Genomic DNA, 12,977 nt, shown 5'->3' with positions numbered 1-12,977 from the left:
CTTGTCTTTTCATATACTTCCTAATTTTTTTGTTGTTGTAGAAAGTTGCACATCATGTTTAAGACAGTAGAGACTGAGGTAAATAGGTTTTAATTCTTCAATGTGAGCATGCCTTTCCTTCTCCTATGCCTATTATCTATAAGGACAAGTTAATCTAGTTAGCAGTTTGGCTGTATTTGAAGTTTCTGTTTTCTGTGGTTATTTTCAGTGCAACAGAAGTTTCAAGTTATTGCTGAGATATCTTGTGTTAGGGTGAAAAGTAGTTTTCCAGACTATGAAGAATGCCTTCAAAAGACTTATCATTTCACTTGACAGAAACAAGGAAATAATATCTTATCTTCATTTTAGATCTTTGATTATATTTTGACATAACAGATCTTTATTTTTAAGTAATTATTTTTTATTGCATTGAGAACAGATAACATAAAATCTACTCCCTTAACAAATTTTAAGTGTAAAATATGGTACTGTTAACTACAACCATAATGTTTAAACATATATTTTAATATATGTGTAATATTATATATTTTTCAGAATTTCTTGACATACTAAATCAAAGATAACCATAATTTATGATAACCTTTATAGCATATGTAGAAACAAAGTTAAGAAAACTAGAGCACAAATAGTGTGGAGATGGGTAAAAGAAATTTAACTTCTAATAATATTTTTTGTTCATAAAATATTGTAATATTCTTAATGTCTAATGTGTTAAGATTCTAATGCAATCTATGCAGCAACTACTATACAAATGAATACTTTTATTACAAATAAAGGCACATACAGGTTAATTTTTAAAAAAGGTGGAAGGAGTCTATATGAAAGCATGAGCCACAAGAAAGCTAATATAGCAATATTAATATCAAACAAAATAGACATCAACAAGGTGTATTTTCAGAGATATAAGAAGAAAATTTATTAGAAGAGTCAATCAAGATAACATTAAAAAACCTAAACACTAATGTAAACTTCTATTCTTTCCATAGGTCCATAGAACATTCATCAAGATAAAATATATATTGCTCTGTGGTACAAGTCTCAGTGAGTTTCAACTTGATAATCATATAAAGAATATTCTTTAACCAAAATGAGATTAAAGGAGAAACTTATTGCTGTAAAATACCTAGAAAACCTGACATTCTTTAGCATGAGCAACTATATGGGGGCTCTATATATTTTCCCTCAATGTTTTCATAAATCTAAAGCCGCCCTAAAAATTAAACACTATTAATTAAAATTAGGTGAAAAGTTATAACCATTCTTGTCACCAACATTAATAAATTCCTTCACAAAGAAATCAGTTCCTCTTCAAATCAACATTCCAAACCAATAACACTTTAATAAACTTATGTGATTTACATGTTTTGTACATTGGTTTGAGGAAGCATATATATTAAATAAAAAGAAATTCAACTTATAGGGACTATATCATCTCTCATATTTATAATCTTTTTCTTAAAAATTGCCAGAAGTTTCAGATATGTTCACTTCAATGTTCTTTACTGTAAACCTCACATTTATTCATAAATCTTTGTAAATAACTATTATTTTCACAAATAAATTTACAACAGATATTTAAAAATAAAATGCTTCTTCAATTCAGGAAATTCATAGTTTGGTTGACACAAAGAATGGACCCTTGAGAAGAAAGAAAATACAAGTGTGTTTTCAGAGGAACAGTGGTATTAGAGAACTTCTTGGTCTCTCCCCTTGAAGTTTCAACAATGTGAGCATCCATTGTTCAACAAAGAATTCCATCATCAATGCACAAACACACCTGAGAGATCTGTGCATTAAAACCTCTAAAGGTAGCCAAGTGGGAGTGAACTGGGGAGATGGGAAGGAAGAAACTCTGAGATGAGCCATAGACACAATCTTGCAGCTGGGAATTCATGGCAGGGCTCAGTGCTGAGGGAGGAGGAATCAGGCTGTGGCTGGCATTCACTTCAGCCAGAAGTAGCAAAGAGATTTATGAGCATTCCTGCAGGAGTGAGTAGTGTGAGAAGCAACCAAGCCTAGTGACCTGGTAAGGCACACAGCACAGAAGTGTGGCCATGGTTGTCCAGTGGCTGGAATTCCACCAGACAAATCCACAGAGCCTGGCCTCCCCTTAACATCCCAAAGCTCACATCCCTTTGTCCGTAATGTTAGGTGGCAGTGCACATTATCTGCAATTCCAAGAACTGGTACTACAGGATCACTTTTTATCTGAACAAAGGGTACAGCCTGTGACTGGACCCAGGACCGAGGGTCCAGGAGGAACTCTACAGAGGAATGAGGTTGTCATTACTAGGAAGGCAAAACAACTTAAAAAGTGGATGAGTTACCCTAGCCCTCCCCAGCCTGATGCCTCACCACTGCACTGATGGCAGCGACCTGCTGCAAGGGACTGCAGTGAGATTTCATGGATTTAGAGCCCCATCATCCACTGCATTCCCTTGAATGGTTGGTCTCCTGACACTAGGGTGACTGGACCTCAGGGAAGGCACCCACCTTCCCATTTTCCACCACCCTGTGAAGATCTGAGTATTGATAGAAATCCAAGAGAGCTTTAAAAAAACTTATTGTGCAGCAGAGCGTACTGGAAAATAATAGAAATACTTCTTATCAACCCAATAGAGAAGAGCCACTCATACATAGAGGCCTGGTAAGAGAAGATATCCATCAAATAAGATTAATAATCAAGGCAGCAAGTCAGCTCAGAAAAAAAAAATTAAAAATCTGCAAAAAACAAAGACATGAAAATACGTGATTTAACTGACTGAAGACTCAAAATTGCAGTTTTGAAATAACTCAACAAGATGGAAGAAAATACAGATAGACAATTTAATTAACTCAGAAACAAATCAACATACAAAATGAGTACTTCACAAAAGAAACTGAAACTTTAAAAAAGAACAAAACAGAAATTCTGAGGACAAAAAACTCAGTAAAAGAGATCAAGAACGAACCAATAAGCATAGAAAATATAGCAGACCAGATGGAGAAAAGGATTAGTGGTCAAAGATAGAAATTTAGAAATGACAGAGAGGGAAGAACACAGAGACTTGAGCATAAAAAACAAACAAACAGATTGTGTGGGAAGAGGCCACACCCCCGAAGAGCCAAAAGCTCAAAAGCACACAATAGACAGCCCAAAACCACCTACTGCAGGCATGCACAATTGGGCCAAGAGGCCGGCCAGGGTTGGCGGGCCTGTGTGTGGACCCGCACAGGCTGGTGAGAGCTCGCACGGGCTGGCAAGGGTTCCCATATGTTGGCACCAATGGGGCCTGCAAGGGAGTGCACAGATCGGCAAGGGAAGGTGATAATTGACTCCCTAGGGCCCACAAGTGCAGAGCGGTTCGCAGAAATAGTGGATCCCAGGCCAAAGGGGTCACAGAGGTGCCCAGAGTCTCTGGAGGAGAGACTGGAGACAGGATTACCACAGAGTCCTGGAGCTGACTTCCTCCCATTTCCGTAGTCTCCATTTGGCAAATATCAAGGAAGATAAATGAGCTCAGCCAGCTAAAGAGAACTATGAGAAACTGCAGAGAAACTATCAGGATCTTACAACAAACTATATCAACCTGGTAAAGGACATAGAAACTATCAAGAAGACACAAGAGGAAATGACTAATACCATTTCAGAATTGAAGAACACAGTAGAAGGAATCCAAAGCAGGCTGGATGAAGCCGAGGACTGAATCAGTGAGATGGACGATAAGGTAGAAAAAAGCTCCCAGAAAGAACAAGAAATGGAAAAAAGACTTAAAAAGAATAAAGAGGAACTTAGGGAAATACAGGACAACCTGGAACGCAATAATATCCGTATAATAGGGATACCAGAAAAGGGAGAAGAAGAGGAGCAAGGGATAGACAATATCCTCGAAAAAGTAATGATGGAATATTTCCCCAATTTGAAGAGAGAAAGGGTCTCATGGATCCAGGAGACACAGAGGACCCCACTCAAGAGAGATTCAAGGAGGTCTACTACAAGACACATCATCATTAAAATGGCAACTAACAAAGACATAGACAAAGACAGAATCCTCAAGGCAGCAATGGAGAAGGACAAAGAAACATACAAGGGGGCCCCGAAATGGCTAGGAGCTGACTTCTCAACAGAAACACTACAAGCCAGAAGGGAATGGCAACAAATATTATAGGTAATGAAAAGGGCCTACAACCAAGGATGCTCTAACCAGCAAGGCTCTCAATTAAAATAGAAGGGGAAATAAGGAGTTTCCCAGACAAAAGAAGGAAAAAAGAATACATCTCTACCAAACCAGCACTCGAAGATATGCTAAGGGGACTGGTTTAAGCAGATGAAGGAAAAGAATTAGAGAGAGAAACACAGATACAAAGAGAAAAGATGAGTAAGTTTCTATCAGTAATATCTCTCAATGGGAATGGACTAAATGCCCCAATCGAAAGACACAGGGTAGCTGAATGGATAAGAAAACATGACCCACACATATGCTGCCTACAAGAGACCCACCTCAGAGCAAGGGACCTACACAGATTGAAAGTAAAGGGATGGAAAAAAATATTCTAAGCAAATGGGCACGAAAAAAAGGTCGGGGTTGCCATACTTGTATCAGACAAAGTAGATTTCAAAACAAAGGTCATAAAAAGAGACCCAGAGGGGCACATTATAATACTTAAAGGAAGACTCTATCAAGAAGACATAAACATTGTAAACTTATATGCTCCCAATATAGGAGCCCCCAAGTATAAAAGGAAATTATTGGACAACTTCAAAAAAGATATATAAAGCAACACACTGATAGTAGGGGATTCCAACACCCTAATGTCAAAAATGGACAGATCTTTCAAAGAAATCATTAATAAGGATATTGTGGAGATGAATGACGCACTGAATCAAATAGACTTAACTCACATATATAGAACCTTACATCACAAAGAAGAAAAATACACATTCTTTTCAAGGCTCATGGAAGTTTTTCAAAGATAGTCCACATGATAGGACACAAAGCAAGCCTCAACAAATTCAGGAAAATTGAAATAATACCAAACTTACTTTCAGACCATCATGGCTTGAAACTGGAAATCAGCCTCAAAGAGAAACTTCAAAAACTTTCAAACTCATGGAGACTGAAGAGTAGACTATTAAACAATGAATGGGTAAATAATGAGATAAGAGAAGAAATCAAAAAATTTCTAGAAACAAATGAAAATGAACAGACAACAGCCCAAAACCTATGGGACACAGCAAAGGCAGTCCTGAGAGGGAAGTTCATAGCAATACAGGTTTACCTAAAAAAGATAGAAACATTTCAAATAAAAGACCTAACACTACAACTTCAAGACCTGGAGAAACAATAAAAAATAAATCCCAGAGCAAGTAGAAGGAAGGAAATAGGCAAGATGAGAGCAGAACTGAATGACATAGAGACAAAAAGAACAATTCAGAGGATCAAGCAATCCAGAAGCTGGTTCTTTAAAAAGATAAATAAAATCGACAAGCCTTTAAGCAGACTCATCAAGAAAAAAAGGGAGAGGACCCAAATTAATAATATCAGAAATGAAAGAGGAGAAATAACAACTGATACCACAGAAATACAAAGGATTGTCATAAACTACTATGAACAATTATTTGCCAATAATATTGAAAACCTTAATGAAATGGACACATTTCTAGAGAAGTATAATCTTCCAACATTGATGGAGAAAGAAACAGAAAACTTGAATAGACTGAAAACAGCTGCGAAACTGAAGCAGTCATCAAGAAACTCCCGGTACACAAAAGCCCAGGGCCGGAGGGTTTCACAGGAGAATTTTACAAAACATTTAAGGAAGAGCTAACTCCTGTCATTCTCAGACTATTCCAAAAAATCCAAGAGATGGGAAGACTCCCAGACTCCTTCTATGAGGCCAGCATCACCCTAATCCCAAAACCATATAAAGATCCTACAAAGAAAGAAAACTACAGGCCAATTTCGCTGATGAACATAGATGCTAAAATCCTCAACAAAATATTGGCAAACTGCATCCAGCAATACATTAAAAAATTATGGACCATGATCCAGTGTGATTCATCCCAGGGATGCAGGGATGGTTCAATATATGGAAGTCAATAAATGTAATGCATCACATAAATTAAAAAAAGACAAAATCCACATGATCATTTTGATAGATGCAGAAAAAGCATTCGATAAGTTATAGCACCCATTTATGATCAAAACACGCAGCAAAATGAGAATAAAGGGGGCATTCCTCAATGTAATAAAGGCCATATATGAAAAACCTACAGCCAACATCATACTCAATGGGCAAAAACTAAAAGGTTTCCCAATAAGATCGGGAACAGGACAGGTATGTCCGCTTTCACCGCTTCTTTTCAACATCGTATTGGAAGTCCTAGCCACAGAGGTCAGACAAGAAAAAAGAGATGAAAGGCATCCAAATAGGAAAGGAGGAAATAAAGCTATCATTGCTTACAGATGACGTGATAGTGTACATAGAAAACCCTGTAGACTCCACGAGAAAATTAATGAACCTAATAAATGAATTTACCAAAACAGCAGAATAAAAAGTCAATATTAAGAAATCAAAGGCATTTTAGGATATCAGCAATGAAATAGAAGAAGAAATCAGAAAAAAGAATACCATTCTATATAACCACAAGAAAAATAAAGTACGTAGGAATAAATTTAATCAAGGAGATAAAAGAACTGTATGTTGAAAACTATATAACATTGAAGAAAGACATTAAGGAATACACAAATAAATGGAAGCATATACTGTGCTCATGATTTTGAAGAATTAATATCATCAAAATGTCCATACTACCCAAAGCAATTTATGGATTCAATGCAATCCTTATTAAGATACCGATGATGTATTTCACAGAAATAGAACAGTCATTTCAAAAATTTATCTGGAACAATAAATGACCCTGAGTAGCCACAGAAATTTTTAGAAAGAAACACAAAGTTGGAAGGATCATAACAGATATCAAACTATACTACAAAGCCACTATACTAAAACAATCTGATACTGGCACAAAAACAGACCCACAGACCAGTGGAACAGAATAGATAGCACAGAAATAAGCCCAGGTCTACATGGGTAAGTAATATTTGACAAAGGGGGCAGAAGCATAAAATGGAGCAATAATAGCCTCTTCAACAAATGGTGTTGGGAGAGCTAGAAGGCTACATTCAAAAAATTGAAATTGGATCATTAGCTGACAACATACAGAAAAATAAACTCAAGACGGATAAAAGACTTAAACATAAGTTGCCACACCATAAAATCCTAGAGGAGAACATTGGCAGGAAACTCTCAGATATCCCACTCAGGAATTTTTCCACCGACATGTGTCCTAAAGCAAGGAACACAAAGGAAAGAATAAACAAGTGGGACCTCATCAAAATAAGAAGCTTCTGCATGGCTAAAGTATACATTAGCAAATGAAAAGGGAGCCAACTGTCTGGGAAAATATATTTGCGAATGATACATCCGATAGAGGTTTAATCTCCAAGATATACAAAGAACTCACTGGACTCCACTCCAAGAACACAAACGATCCAATCAAAACATGGGCAAAGGACCTCAGCAGATGCTTTTCCAAGGAAGAGATACAGAGGGCCCAGAGGCATTTGAAAGGATGCTCAGCATCACTAGCCATCAGAGAAATGCAGATCAAAACCACCATGAGGTACCACCTCTCACCGGTCAGAATGGCCATCAGAAACAGATCAACAAACAGCAGGTGCTGGCGAGGCTGTGTAGAATAGAGAACACTAGTACACTGTTGGTGGGAATGCAGACTGGTGCAGCCACTGGGGAAAGCAGTGTGGTATTTCCTCAAGAAGCTGAAAATGGAACTGCCTTTGATCCTGTGATTCCCCTGCTGGGACTATACCCTAAGAATCCCAATACGCCAATTCAAAAGAACCTATGCACCCCAATGTTCATAGCAGCACAATTGACAATAGCCAAGTGTTGGAAGCAATCTGAATGCTCATCAGTAGATGATTGGATCAAAAAATAATGGTACATTTACACAATGGAATACTATGCAGAAGAAAGAAAAAAAGAACTATTACACTTCGTGACAGCATGGATGGAACTGGAGAGCATTATGCTAAGCAAATAAGCCAGAGGGCGAAAGACAAATACCATATGATCTCACCTATAAGCGGAACCTAACCAACAAAACAAAGATGCAAGGAAAATAAGACCAGCATCGCTGAAAAGATAAAAAATCAACAGAGACAAGAGGGAAGGAGGGAGGGTTGCAGGGGAAAAGAAGGGAAGGGGAAAGTCAAAGAACATATAGCAAGGATGCATGGAAACAACCAAAAGGGAAGAGTTGAGGGAGGGGCAAGGGAAAGTGGTAGGGGGTAGGCAGAGACAAATGTATCTGAAAAATAAATTAATTAATTAAAAAATAAAATAAAGAACAAACAAACATAAACCTCTATGACAACTATCTGACTCCAGCAGAATGAACAATGTAAGAATAATAGGGTACCAGAAGAAGAAGAAAGGGAGAAGGGAACAAAGAGTCTATTCAAACAAATAGTTGATGATATCTTTGCAAACCTATGTGAAAAGCTAGATCTTTGAATCCAAAAAGAAAATAGAACACTTAATTACCTCAATCCAAATAGGCCTTCTCCAAGGCACACTGTATTAAAACTGTCAAAAATTAATGAAAAAGAAAGAATTCTCAAGGCAGCGAAGGAAAGGAAGGAGGTAACCCATAAAAGAAAAGCCCATTAGGTTATCATAAGACTTCTCAGCAGAAACTGTACAAACTGGAAAAGAGTGGAATCAAATATTCAAACTACTGAAAGAGAGAAATTACCAGCCAACAATAATTGATTATGCAAAGTTAACCTTTAGATGCAAAGGAGAAATAAAGACTTCTCCAGATGTAATGAATTCATAAAAAATCAGGTTATGTGTGTCTTATACATTTAATTTTGATGCTATACTTGGGAAACAAGTTATAAGTACAACTAGCATTTTTTGGCATTATGAAACCATGGCAAAAACTCATGAAGTAATAAATAAAAGTTGTTAAAAGAATGTATATTTTCCACATTTTGAGTATTATTTAAGTATAAAGCACATATTAGTAGTGACTATTTCTGTAGATGTTGATTTCAGCAGGATATTAGAAACTTGTAAGTAAGCAAATACACATTCATCAACATTGTGTGAAGCAGTCTGTCAATGATGCTTTAAAGACAACTGAGCTCACTGTTCGAGGAAACTGTAGGCTACCATTGTTGAATAATAAAGAGAAATTAAAACTGAAACTATTCAAACACGAACACAAAGCGTTTAAGTGTTTTTTCCTCTGCATAAGGTAGAATTCCAGGTAGTTCACAATATATTTTTATACCTCTTAAAACCAAACCAAAAACCTGAAAATAGCTACCACAGAAAGAACACACCTCATATAAAACAATAACAATGAAAAGAATAAGAGATTCTGCCTTCCAATAATTTTAGAGTAGGCAATGTGAGTAACGCACATGCTGAAAACAGAATATTTGAATTGAACATACTATATATGTATATATTTATCTATAGCTACTTACACATGCACTTATATATTAATGTAGTCATTTCTTTGAAGGCATATAAAAACAAAGCAAGCAGAAAAATATTTTGACATCAAAATATAGGGAAAAAAATCCATGGTGTCAGATTGGAACTGCATCCACTTTTTTGCTAGGAACATTTGCTAATTGAAGAACATACAGCTGAATGGCTGTAAGGATAGACAGGATCAAGCAAAAAAGATAAAGGACTCACAGACATAGACCAGAGTGTGGTGATTGTGGTGGGGGAGGGGCTTGGGTGGAGGTGGAAGAGGGTATGCGGGATAAATGGCAATAGAAAAATACAATAAAAAGTCATTTAAAAAGAGTTGTCCCCTTAGACTTTCCCCCTTGGGGATGAAAAGAATTTAAGGGTTAAAGAAAAGATGAATAAAACATAGCCCTTAAAGAATCTAGAAACCTTATTAAAACCATCTCAAATGCTATTTTTGAAGTGTTTTTTTAAATGTTTTCTTGTCACAGAAACATAATTCCTTTTTGTATAATTATAACATAATCTAAAGTATAAAGTTATAAAATGTTTATATGTAGTGCCCATTACAATAAAATAATTCAAGCATATGAAAAAAGATGATATGATTTAAAAAACAACCCAGGAGATTACAGGAGAAAATAAAAAAAGAGATCCACATGCTATTATAAATGTGTTAATACTTTGAAGGATAATATGGACAAAATTAATACAAAAGTAAGAAACTTAAAGAGAGAAATTTAACCTTTTTAATAAATATTGATACAAAGGTTTTCAACATAACATTAACAAACTGAATCCAGCAGCATATTAAAGAAATCATACACTATAATCATGTGGGATTTATTCCCAAATGCAAGGATGGTTCAACGGAGGAAAACAACCACATTAATAGAATAAGAGGAAAACATGATTATCTCAATTTATATAAAATCATTAGATATAAATCAAGATGCTTACATGATAAAAATCTTCAAAAAGCTAAGAATAGTAGGAAACAACATGATAGAAGTCATGTATATAAAAAAAAACATGGCTAAAAACATACTCAATGATGAAAGGCTGCAACTTTTCTTCTGATATCAAGAAATTGAAATTGACAAGGATGTTCAGTTTTGCCAACTTTATTCAATGTGGCATCGGAAGTACTAACCAGAGTAATTAGGCAAGAAAACAGAATCAAAACATCCAGTTTGGAAAAAAGCATATAATTATCTTTGTGCACACACAGCATAGTCTTATGTGTAGAAAACTGTAAAGATTGCACAAAAAAAATTATTAGAATAAATTCAACAAATTCAGCAAAGTATCAAGACACAAAATTACCCCTCAAAAATCAGTTATATTTCTATACATTAACAACAAACAATTTAAAAACAAATCCATTTACAATAGCATCAAAGAAAATTAAATACTTATGAAAACAATTACCCAAGTAGACATAAGGTCTGTACAATGAAAACAATGAAATAGTTTTAAAAGAAGAGAAAGAAGGCATAAATAAATATGAAAAGATCCTATATTGGATAGAAAAATTTTATATTATAAAGATGACATCATTACTCAAAGTGATTGCTATCAATTGTGTTCCTCCGCCAATTCATGTTGAAGCCTCAAACCCCAGTACAACTGTATTTGAAGATAAGGCCTAAAAGAAGTAAGACTAAATGAATTCATAAGGGTGGGGCCCAGATTCTATAGAACTAGCATCTTTATAAAAAGAGATGCAAAACAGTTCACTTTTTTCACTTCCCTCCTATCCTCTTACCCGCTACACACAGAGATGAGTTTACGTAAGCAAACAGTAAGATGGAAGCCACCTGCAGGAAATAATGGAAGTCACAGAATGAAACATACATTGCTGGCATCTTGATCTTAGACTTTCAATGGACACAAAGATATTGTACTGTAGTTTACTTTCTTATGGTGTCTTTATCTAGTTTTGGTGTAAGGGCACTGCTTCATAAATTGAGTTTGCAAGTGTACCCTCATCTTCAATTTTTTGGAAGAGCTTGAAGAGAATATTTGGTAGAATTCACCAGTGAAGCCATCTGGCCCTGATATTATCTCTATTGAAAGGTTTTGATTATGAATGATTTGAGTTTTTGTACGCTAAAATTGGATAATCTGGAGGGAACAGATAAACTCTTAAAACAGTTGGCATGCATTTGCTCTTAGTACTCTCATATTTCTTTCTGTAAAATCAATAATAATAATATCCCTATATTTATTTCTAATTGTAGTAATTTTAGTATTCTCTTAGTTTATATAGATAAAGTTTTGTGAATTTTGTTGTTCTTTTCAAAGAACAATCTTTTAGTTTTATTTATTTTCTTTATTTTTTCTATTCTTTTCATTTATCACTGCTACAATTTGTATTATTTTCTTACTTCTACCAGTTTTGGGTTTAGTCTTTTTCTTCTAATTGTTTAAAGTTAGGCTATTGGTTTGAAATATTTTTCTAAAAATGAATAAATATATATTCATACACTATGAATAACTATATATATAAACACTGTTGTATCCCTTAAATTTTTTTTTTTTTATTTACGCATGTCACTAACCTGGTGACTGACTATGCCATGGGGGTCCAGAGTCAGTGAATAAGGTCAGCAGTTGCTCTTCGAGGACTCTAGCACACGAAGGCAATAGCTGATACCCAAGTGTGACTCTAGCCTCGACTGTATCCCTTAAATTTCATTAAGTGTTTTATTTGTCTCAAAGTATTTTGTAATTCTTTTGCATTTTCTTATTCAATCTATTCATTATTCAGGAGTGTAGTGTTTAATTTATTCATATTTGTTGATTTTCCAGTTATATTTCTGTAATTGATTTCCAATTTAACTTCCTTGTAATTGGAAAAGATACTTTGCACAATTTCAATGTTTTTAAATTTAATTAATAAGGCTAATTTGTGGCTTAAAATATTGTCTATCCTGCAGAATGTTTCATGCTCACTTGAGAAAATGAGGGTTCTTTTATTTTGGGTAGAATGTTCTGTATAAGTCTGTTAGAGCAAATTGTTTCATATTGTTCAATTATTTTATTTCCTTATTAATCATATGTCTGGTTTTCATATTTATATTAAAAGTGGAATATTAAAGTCTCCATATATTTTTAGAACTACCTATTTCTCTTTTGAAATCTGTCAATGTTTGCTTCATACATTTTTAGGCCATATTATTTGGTGCATATATATTTATAATTGTTATATCTTCTTCATAATGAACTCTATTAATATGCAATGTACTGCTTTGTCACTTGTAACAGTATTTTATATAAAGTCCATTTTGATTGATATTAGTGTAACCATTAAAGCTCTATTTATGTTACTATTTGCTTAAAAATCTATTTACAACATTTCTCTTTCAACCTATTCATGTCTTTAGACTTAGAAGAGTATGCCTTAGACAATTTAT

General features: G+C 34.9%; 1 non-coding gene across 1 annotated transcript; it reads right to left on the bottom strand.

Annotated features, from left to right (window-relative positions):
* Window positions 1–12,109: 12,109 nt before the first annotated feature.
* LOC129073396 (small nucleolar RNA SNORA3/SNORA45 family) lies at window positions 12,110–12,240 on the bottom strand. Its single transcript, XR_008529437.1, has one exon. It is a non-coding gene; the product is annotated as a small nucleolar RNA SNORA3/SNORA45 family (small nucleolar RNA).
* Window positions 12,241–12,977: the final 737 nt, after the last annotated feature.

This window comes from Pteronotus mesoamericanus, unplaced genomic scaffold (assembly GCF_021234165.1).
Source record: "Pteronotus mesoamericanus isolate MK-2021 breed Mesoamerican mustached bat unplaced genomic scaffold, CSHL_Meso_final contig_40, whole genome shotgun sequence".
Classification (NCBI taxonomy): domain Eukaryota; kingdom Metazoa; phylum Chordata; class Mammalia; order Chiroptera; family Mormoopidae; genus Pteronotus; species Pteronotus mesoamericanus.
The sequence above is the reverse complement of the archived record's forward strand: the minus strand, read 5'-3'. Positions and strand labels throughout refer to the sequence as shown.